Raw genomic sequence first — 15,026 nt, 5'->3', positions numbered from 1 at the left:
CGCCTGTAGTCCCAGCTACTTGGGAGGCTGAGGCAGGAGAATCACTTGAACCTGGGAGGCAGAGGTTGCAGTGAGCCGAGATTGTGCAACTACACTCCAGACTGGCCACAGAGCATGACTCTGTCTCAAAAAAAAAAAAAAAAAAAGCCCTTTTGCTGCTGTGGCCGCAGCCATGAGTATGCTCAGGCTTCAGAAGAGGCTGGCCTCTTCTGTCCTCCGCTGTGGCAGGGAGAAGGTCTGATTGGACCCCAGTGAGACTAATGAAATCGCCAATGCCAACTCCCGTCAGCAGATCTGGAAGCTGATCAAAGATGGGCTGATCATAGCAAGCCTGTTGACAGTCCATTCCCGGGCTTAATGCCTGAAGAATACCTTGGCCCGCCGGAAGGCAGGCACATGCGCATAGTAAGTGGAAGGGTACAGCCAATGTACATTCAACGTACAAGCGCAGAATGCCAGAGAAGGTCGCATGGATTCTGCGCCGACTGCTTAGAAGATACTGTGAGTCTAAGAAGATTGATCGCCGTATGTATCACAGCCTGTACCTGAAGGTGAAGGGAAATGTGTTCAAAAACAAGCGGATTCTCATGGAGCACATCCACAAGCTGAAAGCGGACAAGGCCCGCAAGAACCTCCTGGCTGACCAGGCTGAGGCCCGCAGGTCTAAGGCCAAGGAACTAGGCAAGTGCCGTGAAGAGCGCTTGCAGGCCAAAAAGGAGGAGATCAAGACTTTGTCCAAGGAGGAAGAGACCAAGAAATAAAAGCTCCCCCTTTGTCTGTACATACTGGCCTCCGTGATTACATAGACCAGCCATTTAAATAAAACAAGCCTTTATCTGCTTGCAAAAATAAATTAGCTGAGCATGGTGGAAAGTGCTTGTAATCCCCGATACTTGGGAGGCTGAGGCAGGAGGATCCCTTCAACCCAGGAGGGGGAAGTTGCAGTGAGCCAGGATCGCACCACTGCACTCCAGCCTGGGCGATAGAGTGAGACTCAGTCTCAATAAATAAATAAATAAATAAATAAATAAATAAATAAATAACAAAAATAAGCATCGCCGGGCGTGGTGGCTCAGGGATGTAATCCCAGCACTTTGGGACGCCATGGCGGTTGGATCACCGGAGGTCGGGAGTTTGAGACCAGCCTTACCAACAAGGAGAAACCCCGTCTGTACTAAAAATACAAAAAAAATTAGCCAGGCATGTTGGCCCATGCTTGTAATCCCAGTTACCTGGGAGGCTGAGGCAGGAGAATTACTTGAACCCGGGAGGTGGAGGTTACAGTGAGCGATCGAGCCATTGCACTCCAGCCTGGGCAACAAAAGCGAAACTCAGCCAAAAAAAATAAATAAGCATCTAGGCAAGAAGTAAAAAGAGACTGCTACAAAAAGCTATACATAAAATTCGCCACAGATTTTCTGCTGCACTAATAAATGGTAGGAAAAAAAAAAAAAAAACCACTGGTGAGGCGCAGTGACTCACGCCTGTAATCCCAGCACTTTGGGAGGCCGAGGCAGGCGGATCTCGAGGTCAAGAGATCGAGACCATCCTGACCAACATGGTGAAACCCTGTCTCTACTAAAAGTACAAAAATTACCTGGGCGTGGTGGTAAGTGCCAGAGGAGCTGGCAGTCCCAGCTTCTCAGGAGGCTGTGGCACGAGAATCGCTTGAACCCGGGAGGTGGAGGTTGCAGTGAGCCAAGATCATGCCACTATACTCCAGCCCCCTGGCGACAGCGAGACTTCGTCTAAAAAAAAACACTATTTACAGTGTTATTAGGAAAAAGAAAATGTCTTACTAGCAAAAGACAAATAATAAGAGATAGTGTTGAGCAGTGAACATAACAGAGTAACAAATATAAGACCACTTTTTAGTAATTAGAATAAAAATGAATACATTAACATGTAAGTTTAAAAGATAAACTCATGAATTGTCAAAAACCATATCTAAGACTCACATTACCTGATTTTTGAGGCCTACGATAAAGCTGCAATAATCAAGATAATGTGTTATTGGCAAAAGAATGGACACATATATCAGTAGAACAGAATAAACAGCCCAAAAATAGACTCACCCAAATATAGTCACCTGATCTCTGAAAAAGGAGCAAAGACAGTTTAATGGAGGAAAGGGTTTTTTCCAGCATATGATGCTGGAACAATCGAAGTCCATATGCAAAAAAATGAACCTAGGCATAGACCTTATACTTTTCACAAAAAATTAACTCAAAATGGATCATAGACCTAAATGTAAAATATAAAACTATTAAACTTCTGGAAGAAAAATAGAAGAAAATCTATGTAACCTTGGGTTTGGCAATGACTTTTTAGATACAACACCAAAAGCATGATTCATGAAAGAGAAAACTGATGTTGGTGTTCGTTAAAATTAAAACTTCTTGTATTAGTCCATTTTCATACTGCTATGAAGAAATACCTGACGCTGGATAATTTATAAAGGAAAGAGGTTTAATGGACTTACAGTTCCACATGGCTGGGGAGGCCTCACAATCATGGCAGAAGGCAAAGGAAGAGCAAAGGCACGTCTTACATGATGGCAGGCAAGAGAGTGTGTGCAGAGGAACTGCCTTTTGTAAAACCATCAGATCTTGTAAGATTTATTCACTATCATGGGAACAGCATGGGAAAAACCCGCCCTCATAATTCATTATCTCCCACTGGGTCCTTCCCATGACACATGGGGATTAAGGGAACCACAGTTCAAGATGAGATTTTGGTGGGGCCACAGCCAAACAATATAACTTCTACTCTGAGAAAGAAAGATACTGTTAAGAGAATGAAAAGACAGGCCATGGGCTGGAAGAAAGTACTTTCAAGATACATTTCTGTTAAAGGACTTTGTGATGTTAGTCAATTGCAAAGTTTTGAAGCAGTGCACAAGTCAGCCCTCACTTACGACATCAGTTGCAAGTTCAGAGGTTTCCAGAACTATGTTTAGGATTGATAATTCACTAGGAGAACTGACAGAACTCATTGCAAGCTGTTATACTCACAGTTATGGTTTATTACAGCTGAAGGAGACAGATTAAAATTTGTCAAAAGAAAAGGCACATAGGACGGAGTCCAGGAAAGTATCAAATACAGTTAGAAACCCCACAATACATTTTTAGTGGTTGCTTTAGAGTCTTGATTATCTTTTCTTTTTTTGTTTAAAGGTCTTGCTCTGTCATCCAGGCTGCGGTGTAGTGTTATGATCATGGCTCACTGTAGCCTCAAACTCGTGGGCTCAAGTGATTTTCCTCTCTTAGCCTCCCAAGTAGCTGAGGCTACAAGTGTGAGCTAACATACCCAGCTAATTTATTTTTTATTAAAAAAATTTTTAGCCGAGCGTGGTGGCTCACACCTGTAATCCCAGCATTTTGGGAGGCCAAGTTGGACGGATCACCTAAGGTCAGGAGTTCAAGACCAGCCTGACCAACATGGAGAAACCCTGTCTCTACTAAAAATGCAAAATTAGCCGGGCGTGATGGTGGTGACTGCCTGTAATCCCAGCTACTCAGGAGGGTGAGGCAGAAGAATCTCTTGAACCTGGTATGCAGAGGTTGCGGTGAGCTGCGATTGTGCCATTGCACTCCAGCCTGGGCAACAAGGGCAAGACTCCGTCTCAAAAAAAATTTTTTTTTTGTAGAGATAGGGTTTTGCTGTGTTATTCAGGGTGGTCTCAAACTCCTGGCCTCAGGCAGTTCTTCTGCCTAAGCTTCCCAAAGTGCTGGGATTATAGGCATAAGCCACTGAGCCTACCATAGAATATTAGTATCTTTTGAAGTGATTAAAAAGAGAAAAGATTTTCTTCCAGTCTAATGATGAGAAAAATGAAAGAACAGTTATTTTAAAGCCCCTCACTGAGACTTCCAACATCTAGGTCATAAATTAGTCTGGTTCTGTTGATAGCTTTATCTCTTGGTAAAGTGCATGCCTGTGTGTGTGTATGTGTGTTTTATTTTGTGTATGTCTTGTAATTTTCAGTTTAATGGCAAACATCATGTATACAAAAACAATAGAGACTGAGGTAGATGGTATTTATGTCTGGATATAAGCATACCTCTCCCATCAGGCCAATTGCCTATGACATTGAGTCAACCTAGTCTGGAGTTGAGGTGGATTTGGATTTTGATGTTGGTATCATTATGTTTAGTGTACTTGGGCTGCTGTTACCTTGTACTTGGAGCCTGGGGTACCAGATAGTTTTTCTTCAGTGTTCCTGTTCCACTGTTGGCTTTCCTCAGTCCCATCATGCCTCTATCACAGAGGGGGAGTCTCTGTTCATATCCTTGCCCCTTCACTAGTGGTTGACTGATGCTGCTTGTTACGTAGTGCTAGGCTTATGGTGGTGTCACAGGTGGTTTTCTATTGTCCTGGGTCAGCCTTAGCTTTAGGCAGTCCCTGTTCATTTGAACCTCAGGGGTGGTATTTTAATCTGCCCTTTCCTGAGCAGTAGAAAACCTCTGCTTGGCATCAGAATCCTGGGCCAGTGAGGATTCTCTGCTTCTTGCCCAGAAACAAGATGTTTGCTTCTACCTCTTCCCCAGCAGCAGTAGGGTATGTGAGAGGTGGGAGGATTACTTGAACTCAGGAGGTCGAAGCTGCAGTGAGCCATGATAGTGCCACCACACTCCAGACTGGGTGACAGAGCAAGACCCTGTCTCAAAACAACAACCACCCAAAAACCTCAGGGTCATCAGGAACAAAGCATAGCCAATAGCCAAGAAACTGTCACATAACAGAGAAGACTAAGGAAACCTGATGACTAAATGTAATACAAATAAAAAAATAAATATTGACACTATAAGAAAAAATAGGGCAGCAGAATGGGTAATTCACAGGAGAAGAAATGCAAATGGCTAATAAAAATATGAGTATGAATTCAACTTCACTAGTAATTAAACTGCAAATGTAAATGACAAAAGCTGATTTTTGCCAGTCACATTAGCAAAGGGTTGTTTTTGTTAATACTGGCCTTTGGCAAGATTGTAGAGAATATGGGAACTCAGAATGATACAACCTCTCTGGAGGATAATTTGCACAGTACCATATCAAAAGGCTTAAAATTGTACAAATTATTTGACTTAGCCATGTCTCTGCGTTGATTTATCCTAATAAAGTAAAGGAAGATCTGTGGGAAGATTTAGTCAAAGGGTGCCTATCATGGCATTGTTAATAATAATGAAAAATTGGAAGCAGCATGATAATTAACAGTATATTGTGATATTCTTGTATGGTGGTATTCTGTAGATATTAAAAGTTAAACAATTTGTTAAGTTCAAAAAATTTAACACGTATGGTGTGATCCTCTTTTTCGTAAAAAAAAAAAATGTAGTATAGAAAGACTCAATACGTGTACACAGAACATTAATTGTAATTTTTGGATGATTGAATTCCAGATTATTTTTGTTTCTTCCTGTGTGCTTTTCTATATTTTGCAGTTTTTTCTGACATGAGCATGTGCAGTATTTTGGACATCATATAAAAAGCTATTTAAAAACAAAATCTTTTTCCTCTATCAGTTAGCAAAGATTCTTAAAATTATTACCTTTGTTGGCAAAGGTATGAGAAATTGGTATCTTTATTTTATATCCACTTCTTATTCTGTCTATTTATTGTTATCTTCTTATCTACAGTATTTCTACTTATTCTTTTTTGTTTTTGAGACGGAGTCTCGCTCTGTCGCCCAGGCTGGAGTGCAGTGGTGCAAGCTTGGCTCACTGCAAGCTCTGCCTCCCGGGTTCACGCCATTCTCCTGTCTCAGCCTCCCAAGTAGCTGGGACTACAGGCGCCTGCCACTGCACTTGGCTAATTTTTTGTATTTTTAGTAGAGATGGGGTTTCACCGTGTTAGCCAGGATGGTCTCAATCTCCTGACCTCATGATCTGCCTGCCTCGGCCTCCCAAAGTGCTGGGATTACAGGCGTGAGCCACTGCACCTGGCCCTTTTACTTCTTCTTTGTGTCTACTTGTGTTGGGGACGAAAATCAGCAAAAGCACTCTTGGGAAGCAAATTGGTAATAAATATCAAACCCCTTAAGATAATTTATATTCTTTCACTCAGTAGAAAGGCTTTTGGGGGATTTGTCATTAGAAAAGATTCAGAGATGTGGGTGGAGACATGTTTATTACATGATGATGTATAACTGCAAAATATGAAGACTGTAAATATCCATTTAAAAGGGAAATAAAGCATGACACAACTGTATAGTGGAATATTATGCATTCATGATAATATTTACAGAATATTTATTGATGTCTGATAATCTTGCTCCTTAATCTTTTGCTCAGAATGGCATCCATGATTCTGTTTCTTTCCTCCATGTTTTTTACTGTAGTCCTAGATAAGAAAATAAGAACTGAATTCCCTCTTTTATTTTGTATAAACAACCACAACTAGTAAATTACTTTTCCCCCTGCAAAACCATTTCCTTATGTGTATTTGTCTTCCTCAGTTTCAGTTTATTTGCTTTACTTTAATTATGGATATTATGTGAACCTTTGCACAGTTCTGTTTTTCTGCCTGATCTTCTCCCTGCTTTTACCATGGCTGAGACCTCTTCACCTTCTAAGTTGCAACTTAAATAGTACTCAGAGAGGTCTTCTTGGACCACCTTATCTATAATAAAAGAGCATAAAATATATTAATAATATCCCTTTCCATCTTTCTAATGCCCACTAGTTTTTTTCATTGCCGTTAACACAGTTGATGATGTTTTTGTATTTATTTGCTTGTTTATAATGTGTTCTCCATTAGACTGTAACTTCCTGAGGCTAGGAATTATATCTTCACAAGTATATTTTTAGGTTCTCTCCTAATGTCTGGCACATGTAAACAGTCAGCAAATATGTGTAGATTGAATGAACAAACTAAATTTTGCAGTTTTGATGGTAGCTTATTGAGAATTTATCATGTAACTTAGTTAAAAGTTTTTATACAAAAGTTATTCTTAAAACACATATTTATTTTAGCTATATTGGTTTTGATATTTAATGTATTTTGTGTAGGAATATAGAGGAAGAAGTTAGGTTACACTCGAGGCCATAGAGAGTCTTATAATGAGTTGAAACTACCATTGGATGCTGAGGAGTGTGTAGAATTTGAAGAGACAAAAAAGAGGGGAAAAGACATTTTGAACAAGACTGCCCCATGAGTTTTTTAAGACAGGACAGCAGGAATATCTTTAGCATGTTTGGGAAAACATTACAGAGAATTGTAGGTGACTATTGGAGCTAGTTGCTGGTAATTATAAACGGAATGTTACTAGTTACAAAATTTCATCTAGGTGTAATCATAAAGAGCCTGGAAAGAAAGCCAAGGTAGTTGGAATATCTTTTGTATTCAGGGGAGTTCTTTTAACAGATGGGAAGCTACTGAAGGTATTTGATCAAGTGAAGGTCGCTTTTCATTTATTTATTTGTTTAATAGCTATTTATTGAGTGCATGCTGTCTACTACGTGGTCTTCTAGATGAGGAGGGTACAGAGATGGAATAGGAGGGCTGGAGAGCCAAAAACTGGCTGTGGAGGAACTCACAGACTACAGGAAGTGAGAGACATGCAAATTACAAAGGGCTGTGATAAATGTTATAATAAATGCACATCATCAATACTGTGGGAACTCAAAATAGGACCAGGTCTATTCAGGTAATTGTGAATATCTTAACCAAGGAGGTGACATTTTCTATGGGTTTTGGAGGATAAGCACTAATTTACCAGGTGAAGAAAATTCTGACCTTAGCAGTAAGGTCATAGACCGTTCAGGGAATGGTAAATAAGTCATGCAGCTGGAATCATGGAAGATGAACCTAGAAAAACAGTTATCCTAAAACAGTTATCCATTAAAGACCTTGTATTATCTATTTAATAAGGAACCATCAAAAGTTTTTATATAGAGGACTGAAGTGATCTTTATTTTTTTCCCATCCAGAATAGTTTATTTGGCACAAATGGGCTAGTAAATGCCGTGGAGAACAATATTAGGCTTTAGTAAGCTTTTTGATTAAAATCTCATTGAATTCATATCTGTAATTAATACCAGTAATAACCAAGTATATGGACTTTGAGAAGTCAAGAACTTGATTAGTATATTAGTCCATTTTCACACTGCTGATAAATACATTCCCTAGACCTGGCAATTTACAAAAGAAAGAGGTTTAATTGGACTTACAGTTCCATGTGGCTGAATGCTTCACAATTATGCAGGAAGGCAAGGGGTAACAAGTCATGTCTTATGTGTATGGCAGCAGGCAAAGAGAGGAGTGCTTGTGCAGGAAAACTCCCCCTTACAGTAACCAGCAGATCTCGTGAGACTTACTATCACAAGAACAGCACCGGAAAGACCTGCCCCCATGATTCAGTTACCTCCCACCAGGTCCCTCCCACAAGACATGGGAATTCAAGATGAGATTTGAGTGGGGACACACCCAAACCATATCAATTAGAATCTCAGTGTTACCACTTGCTAGCATTTATGCAAGTTATTTGATGTTAGTAAGCCTCCATTTTCTCATCTCTCTCAGTGAGGCTTATGAGTGATTTGTGGGCTCTTTTGACCAAGGAAATGTAATGAGGTTGCTGTTAGATGGCGGAGAGAGTCAAATGAGACTCTTCATTAGACATACTATTGTCTCAGTGTACTCTGAGTACTGAGTGAAGATAGACCTTGAGACAGCCATAAAAAGATAGAAATTTAATCCATAAAGGCAATTAGTTCAAAGTAGGTTTTTGTATGGCATACTTAAAGATTTGGAGACAGGAGCATACTTAAAGATTTGGAGACAGGAACTAATGAAAGTTTTTAAACAGCAATCCATATGTTCCACTTTTTCCAGACAGCTTCTAATTATTTATAGTGTGCCCCTTTCACTCCTAATGGTGATTCAGTCAGTCACCTTCTGAAACAGCAGTACAGCAAAAGAGATGGCTGTGGTTGAGCCATTTAGAATACAAGTAATAAGAAAAAAATAAAGGAACCACTTCACAAGTGTCGGGGTGGAAACAGAGAAGGAATAGTCTTTATAAAAGCCAAGAGAAGGCTGGGCATGGTGGCTCATGCCTGTAATCCCAGCACTTTGGGAGGCCGAGGTGGGCTGATCACAAGGTCAGGGGATCAAGACCATCATGGTTAACACGGCGAAACCCCGTCACTAATAAAGGTACAAAAATTAGCCAGGCATGGTCGTGGGTGCCTGTAGTCCCAGCAGCTGCTCGCGAGGCTGATACAGGAGAATGGTGTGAACCTAGGAGGTGGAGCTTGCAGTGAGCCGAGATCACACCACTGCACTCCAGCCTGGGTGACAGAGCGAGACTCCGTCTCAAAAAAAAAAAAAAAAAAAAAAAAAAAAGCCAAGAGAAGACAGTTGTAATAGTATTAAGAAGATGGGATTTGTAAGATCAGCAAGGCCAGAATACAGCAAGCCTGTGGAGCATAAGCACACATTATTAGATTTTTCAAGGCAGAGCTCATTTAGAGCTACTTTAGACAACACAGTTCATTTGAGCAGTTGGATGGAAGCCAAATTGGGTTTTTGTTTTTTTGTTTTATTTTTTGAGGATAAGGACTATGCCTTGTTTGTTTTTGTATCTCTAGTGCCTAACACAGTGGTTATGTCAGAGGTACTTGGTGCATTTTTGAAGATTTAATAATTAATTAATAGTTGGTACAAAAGCTGAGATAGTGGCTATAGATACCACACTAAAAAATTTTGGTGGTTAAAGAGAGATGGGAAGTAGGATGTTTTTAGTTTGGTTAGCAGTTAGAAGGGAACAATCTCTGCATTTGAAATGTTAAGATGAACTCAGTGGAAAGAGAAATATTAAAGTTTCTGAAGAAGGAAGTAAGTTTGAAAGCTAAAGCCCTTGCTGCCTACAAAAGACCCTTTTGCAAAGTGGACCCTCCTGGTTCAGTTATCTCACCCTTTGGGATTCTGTGAGCCTGTTGAGCCAACTAATTCCTTTCACGTTAAACTAGTTTGAGTTCGATTTCCCTCCCTTATAACTAAACAAATACTTGAATTTGGATGAAGTATTCTGACTCTAATGCTCATGCTTTCTCCACTATACCATATTTCTTCTCTAAGGCTAAAGGTATTATCTCCAAAATTTTGTCCCTTCCTAACTTGTGAGGTCTTTAGTGAACTATTTCTGTCCTCTCTAGAATCTTTGCTTTCTTTCTCTCCTACAGGTCCCTCTCCACATAGCTTGTGTAGGTCTCCCTTATCTTTGTGAAGCCTTCAACTTAATTCTGTGGGCCCCACTGATCTGTGATAAAGCATGCATAGGGGTTTTGGTAGAAGATAAGGTTAACACAGGTAAATTGGGGCTGGGGCTATATTGAGAAAAATTTGGATTACTAATTTAAGTGGTTTGCCATTGATTTCTAGATCAGAGATGTTTAATAGTTCTTTCTTCAGTGATGGAAATGTTCTGTATCTACAGTGTTCAATACGGTAGCTGTTAGCCACATGCAGCTCCATAGAGCACTTGACATGTGGCTAGCATGACTGAGAAATCAAATTTTAAATTTAATTTTATTTATCTATTTTTATAAGACAGAGTCTCGCTCAGTCGCCCAGGCTGGAGTGCAGCGGTGTTATCTTGACTCACTGCAACCTCCGCCTCCTGGGTTCAAGTGATTCTTCTGCCTCAGCCTCCCAAGTAGCTGGGACTACAGGGGCCATGCCCAGCTAATTTTTTAAATTTTAGTAGAGGTGGGGTTTCACCATGTTGGCCAGGCCAGTCTTGAACTTCTGACCTCAGGTGATCTACCCGCTTCAGCCTCCCAAAGTGCTGGGATTACAAGCATGAGCCACCGTGCCTGGCCAATTTTATTTAATTTTAATCACTTTAAATTTAAATGGCCACATGTGGCTAAGGCTACCATTTTGGATGGTATAGCTGTAGACATCAGAAGTTATATTTCTCATTTTGTTTTGTTTTTAAACTAGGAGAATGATATATGTTAGAAAAAAAAAATTGGGCATTTGGGTTGTGAGGATGAGGGAAGAAGAAAATCACTTTCTGTTCTTGATATTAATGCCTTTAACAAGGGTGAGGAACCTAGGAGGATGAGTGGGTTTTGGGAAGGTAGACAGGAAGTTCAATACTGCAGAGGCTGAGTTGAGATTATGGGATATATAAACAGAGATGTCCAATAGGCATCTAAATAAGAATTTACAGCAGAACAGAAAAAGCCAGGGCTGGGAGTATAAATTTCTGTAGTCATCTATGTAGAGGTGATAAAGCTATGGAAAATAGGTAACATCCTCCAGAGTGGGAGTGTAGATCTTGAAGAAAAGAGCATCGAGCACAGAACTCAGAAAAATGTGCATATTGAAAAAGTAGAGCTAAGCATGGTGGCTCACACCTGTAATCCCAGCACTGTGGAGGGAGGCAGGAGGATCACTTGAGCCCAGGAGTTCAGCCTGGGCAACAAAGCGAAACCCTGTCTCTACAAAAAATACAAAAATTAGCCAGGCATGGTGGTGCACACCTGTGGTCCCAGCTACTTGGGAGGCTGAAGTGGGAGGGATCACCTGAGCCCAGGAGATTGAGGCTACAGTGAGCTGTGCACACACCACAGCACATCACCTCCAGCCTGGGTGACAGAACAAAACACTCTCTCTCTGAAAAAAAAAAAAAAGAGAGAAAGAAAAGAAAAAGTGGAAAGAGGAAGAGCAGCAGGCAAACATGAAATATGAAATATTTACTATGCAATGTTTTTAAGAAATTGACACCTAACCATGCAAGTGACAGCAGAAAGTTTTTACGTTAGGTGTAGTACTTGTCAGGAAGATTCGATATTTTACTTGAAAATATAAATATAGATGTAACATAGCTAATTTCTACTACTTCATTATACAGATCTGATAGATAGTTTTTATTTGGCCAATGCCTGCTAGATATACCTATCATTACACTATCACAGTGTCATTTCTGCCTATAGAATCATACATGTGTCTGTTAAATGGGCTTAATATTTGGGCAGATTGCCAATAAATGTCGCAAACTCCAAATAAATCAGTTTATAAACCTAGGAGAATGTCTAGCTACCTTTGGTGTCTTCCAGATAATCAATAGTTGTAATTAATGATGCTTAAATGGATTTTCTATATAAGTTTAAGGAGAAATTGTTTGACACGACCTATATAATCTGCATTTTTATCATCTGAGTGGGAAGTCTTATTACGTTCCCCACACTGTGTCATACACTTGTAGAAGAACATAAAAGGTAGTGCTTATGCTACCTGCCGAGAAAGGCATCAGAACAGATTGAAGGGTGTAGTATGAGTAAATAATTTGAGACCGGAGAAAAGGCTCTAGAAAGGAAGGCAAGCATGGAGAGGGAAACTTGGAGGGATAGGTTGAAGTTCCGATCTGTGGAGTAGACAGTAGGTAATAGGTTGCCTAGCTCAGTGCCTGATACATAATAGGTGCTCAGTATTTATTGAAGGAAGGAATGGGAAAAGGAGAATTCATCCTGCAAGAATAGTAGAATCCTACTTTGGTCCCACCTTATTTTATTTGTCACTTGACCTCAGTTATCACATCTTTCTGACCTTGGATTGCTGTTAGGTTTATTGTTAAAACATACACTAGATACTTTATATTTTAACTTGTAATTATTGTCTAGCTCTGGACGATGGGAGGGCAGGGGGATGCTCTTCTATTTGGAGATATGGGAAATATACTTGAGTACTTGAATGTTTAATTTCCTTTTGTTTTAAGACTATAACAGAGTAAATGTGACCATATCTAGCCCCTGAATATTCTGGTCTTGGGTGATGTAGGTGAGCACTTCCAGCTGATCTGACAACTTAGAGGTGTACACTTATTTTCTCTGTAAGAAGCATCATCTGGTAAGATGATCAAGAATGGTGTAAAGCAGGATGGGGAGTTTAAAATTGTTTCCAAATGTGGAAATATAAATGAATATAAACATGTAAGATTTTAATACACCAAACTGATCAGATTCTGTGTAATTTCCAAGTTTCTTTTTTCTTTCAAAACTCCTCTGAAATCTGACTGTCCACAAAAACTTAGTTTATAGAATTTTATCTAATTTATTTACTCAGATATTGCACTGACCTCACATCCTATAGTGAAAACAGATTTTATTATAAAATCTGGAAAGATAGAGGGCCATATAGGTTGTATTTTCAGTTTTGTTTATACTAACGTGTGTTTACAACCCAATTTAATTTACACCCTGTATTGTATTATTGTTGTCATATCTCTGTATGTGTATAAGTATAATATGTGTTGGCAAAGGAAAATTTTGAGTCAGAAAAAGCTCTCTGATCTATTTGATTCAGTATATATTTGAGTATCTAACAGACGCTGTTTTAGACACTGGTGATACAACACTGAACAGAGCACCAAATACTTTGCAGCATCTCCTGGAGCTGTTGTCAAGACATACTTTCCAAGGGGAATATTTCAGAATAGGTGATAACTAATCAACGAAGGAAAAGTACCTTAGTCATCTAGGAGAGTTATACTTAGAGTGAACTGAAATAAACTAAGCTCACTAAAGACGGATTTTTTGTTTGGCTTTTGTCTGTTGCATTCACTACTGTACCTCCAGGGCCCAAAATAGTGCTCGGCTCATAGTAAGTATTCAGCAAATATATGTTGTTGATTGAAGTGTTTGTTTTGAATTTGTGTAATCAAAGACATGTACCTTGGTAAATCATCTTTACATCTTGCTAGTTGAAAATTTTATCTCAGTTGCTTTGTTTTTAATGTTACCTTGCTTTTTGTTTCTACTTGTGCCATACATCAGGATGCTGGAAAAGCTTATTAATATTGACAGTCATATGGTTATCTGATATAGAAAAGAATAGATTTGGAAAGGAACTTAAGAGGTCATCTTTTGTTCAGCTTCCTGCCTAGGAAAACTAAGTAAGATGATTAGGTATGTATATTTAATTAGTCATTTAAAAAAAAACCAGGACAACATAATTGGGTTCCCTCTTGAGAAAATGGAGAAAGGTACTTAACCCTAGCTATAAAGGGACTAACCTGGAAATTTTAGAACTTCTGTGTGGGAAAGTGAAAAAAAAAAAAAAGCACAACTAAGCTGCTCTTTGTTGATATCAGAAATGGGCCTGTCATTCATTTTGGCATTGAAGCATAGCCTCCTATCTCAGGGGGCAGGACTGGGACATTTTTTTTCCTCCCACAAGAGCTGGACAGTTATTACAAGTTCAGAAAGCCCCGACCAGTGTTTCAAGAGTTTCTCCTCCTTTTTCCCCCTTGAAACTCGTGGTGCTTTTGCTCTGCTTTCAAGATGCATTAAGTCTCCTGCTTTGTGACTGCTCAGGAGCCAGCAGATACTCTGATATGTATAATTCAAATTATGCAGGTTTCACGAGTAAGTTTAATCTTATTTTTTAAGTTAGTTAAAATGCAAGTGATATTTAGAAAAATGTTAACTTGTAGTTATTTCACCCCTTTTACTTTAAGCATTTTTATCACTTCTCAGCCTTTTGGCTAAAATCAAGTGTGTACTTTAAGCATTTTTTAAAAATAAAAATATCCTTTTAATTTAATAAGAAAGCAGGGTTCTACATAGAAAAGCCACTTCATCTAAGACCTGCACTTTCAATTTCTTTTGAGATGTCTTTGTTGTAGACAGTATTCATATGTCTTTTGAAAGCCAGTTAACTAAACAGTTTTCTTGAGCATCTTTTTAGTTTTACTGAGAAGTATTTTAAATTGAGCTTTTCTGAGCTCGATTGCTTACGTCTGACACAGTCTCAAGTTTCCACTGAATGGTAACAAAGACTGTAGAGTGTTGTTGGTACTGCAGTGAGAGGCATGCTTCCTTAGACCAGGTAAGAGAGATCAGTTTGTTTCTTACTGCTGGGTGAGTTTTTACAGCGCTTATTTTATATTCTTTAAACAGCAGCAATATTAAATTGGTAAATAGCCAGGAGCACGCTGATTTCAAGACGTCCTTGCTTGTTGCAGACAGAAAAACTACAGGGTTATGTATGGGGGTTGGGGCAGGCGGGGGCGG

The 15,026-nt window shown here is 39.5% G+C and overlaps 1 protein-coding gene and 1 pseudogene across 6 annotated transcripts in view; both read left to right on the top strand.

Annotated features, from left to right (window-relative positions):
* The window catches only part of TFDP2 (transcription factor Dp-2 (E2F dimerization partner 2)), a 243,274-nt gene that overhangs the window by 134,790 nt on the left and 93,458 nt on the right, over positions 1–15,026 (top strand). For 3 of the 6 annotated variants that reach the window (XM_012002661.1, XM_012002660.1, XM_012002658.1), the window contains exon 1: positions 14,755–14,841. The exons of the other annotated variants lie outside the window; for them this stretch is intronic. The gene's annotated coding sequence lies outside the window, so the exon portion shown is untranslated. Of the gene's footprint in view, positions 1–14,754; positions 14,842–15,026 lie in introns of those variants that run through there. 6 annotated transcript variants of the gene reach the window in all.
* Positions 170–833, top strand: LOC105555631 (annotated as a pseudogene).

The sequence above is a fragment of the Mandrillus leucophaeus genome, unplaced genomic scaffold, assembly GCF_000951045.1.
Source record: "Mandrillus leucophaeus isolate KB7577 unplaced genomic scaffold, Mleu.le_1.0 Scaffold693, whole genome shotgun sequence".
Taxonomy (NCBI): Eukaryota; Metazoa; Chordata; class Mammalia; order Primates; family Cercopithecidae; genus Mandrillus; species Mandrillus leucophaeus.
This window is presented reverse-complemented; position numbering and strand designations above follow the sequence as displayed.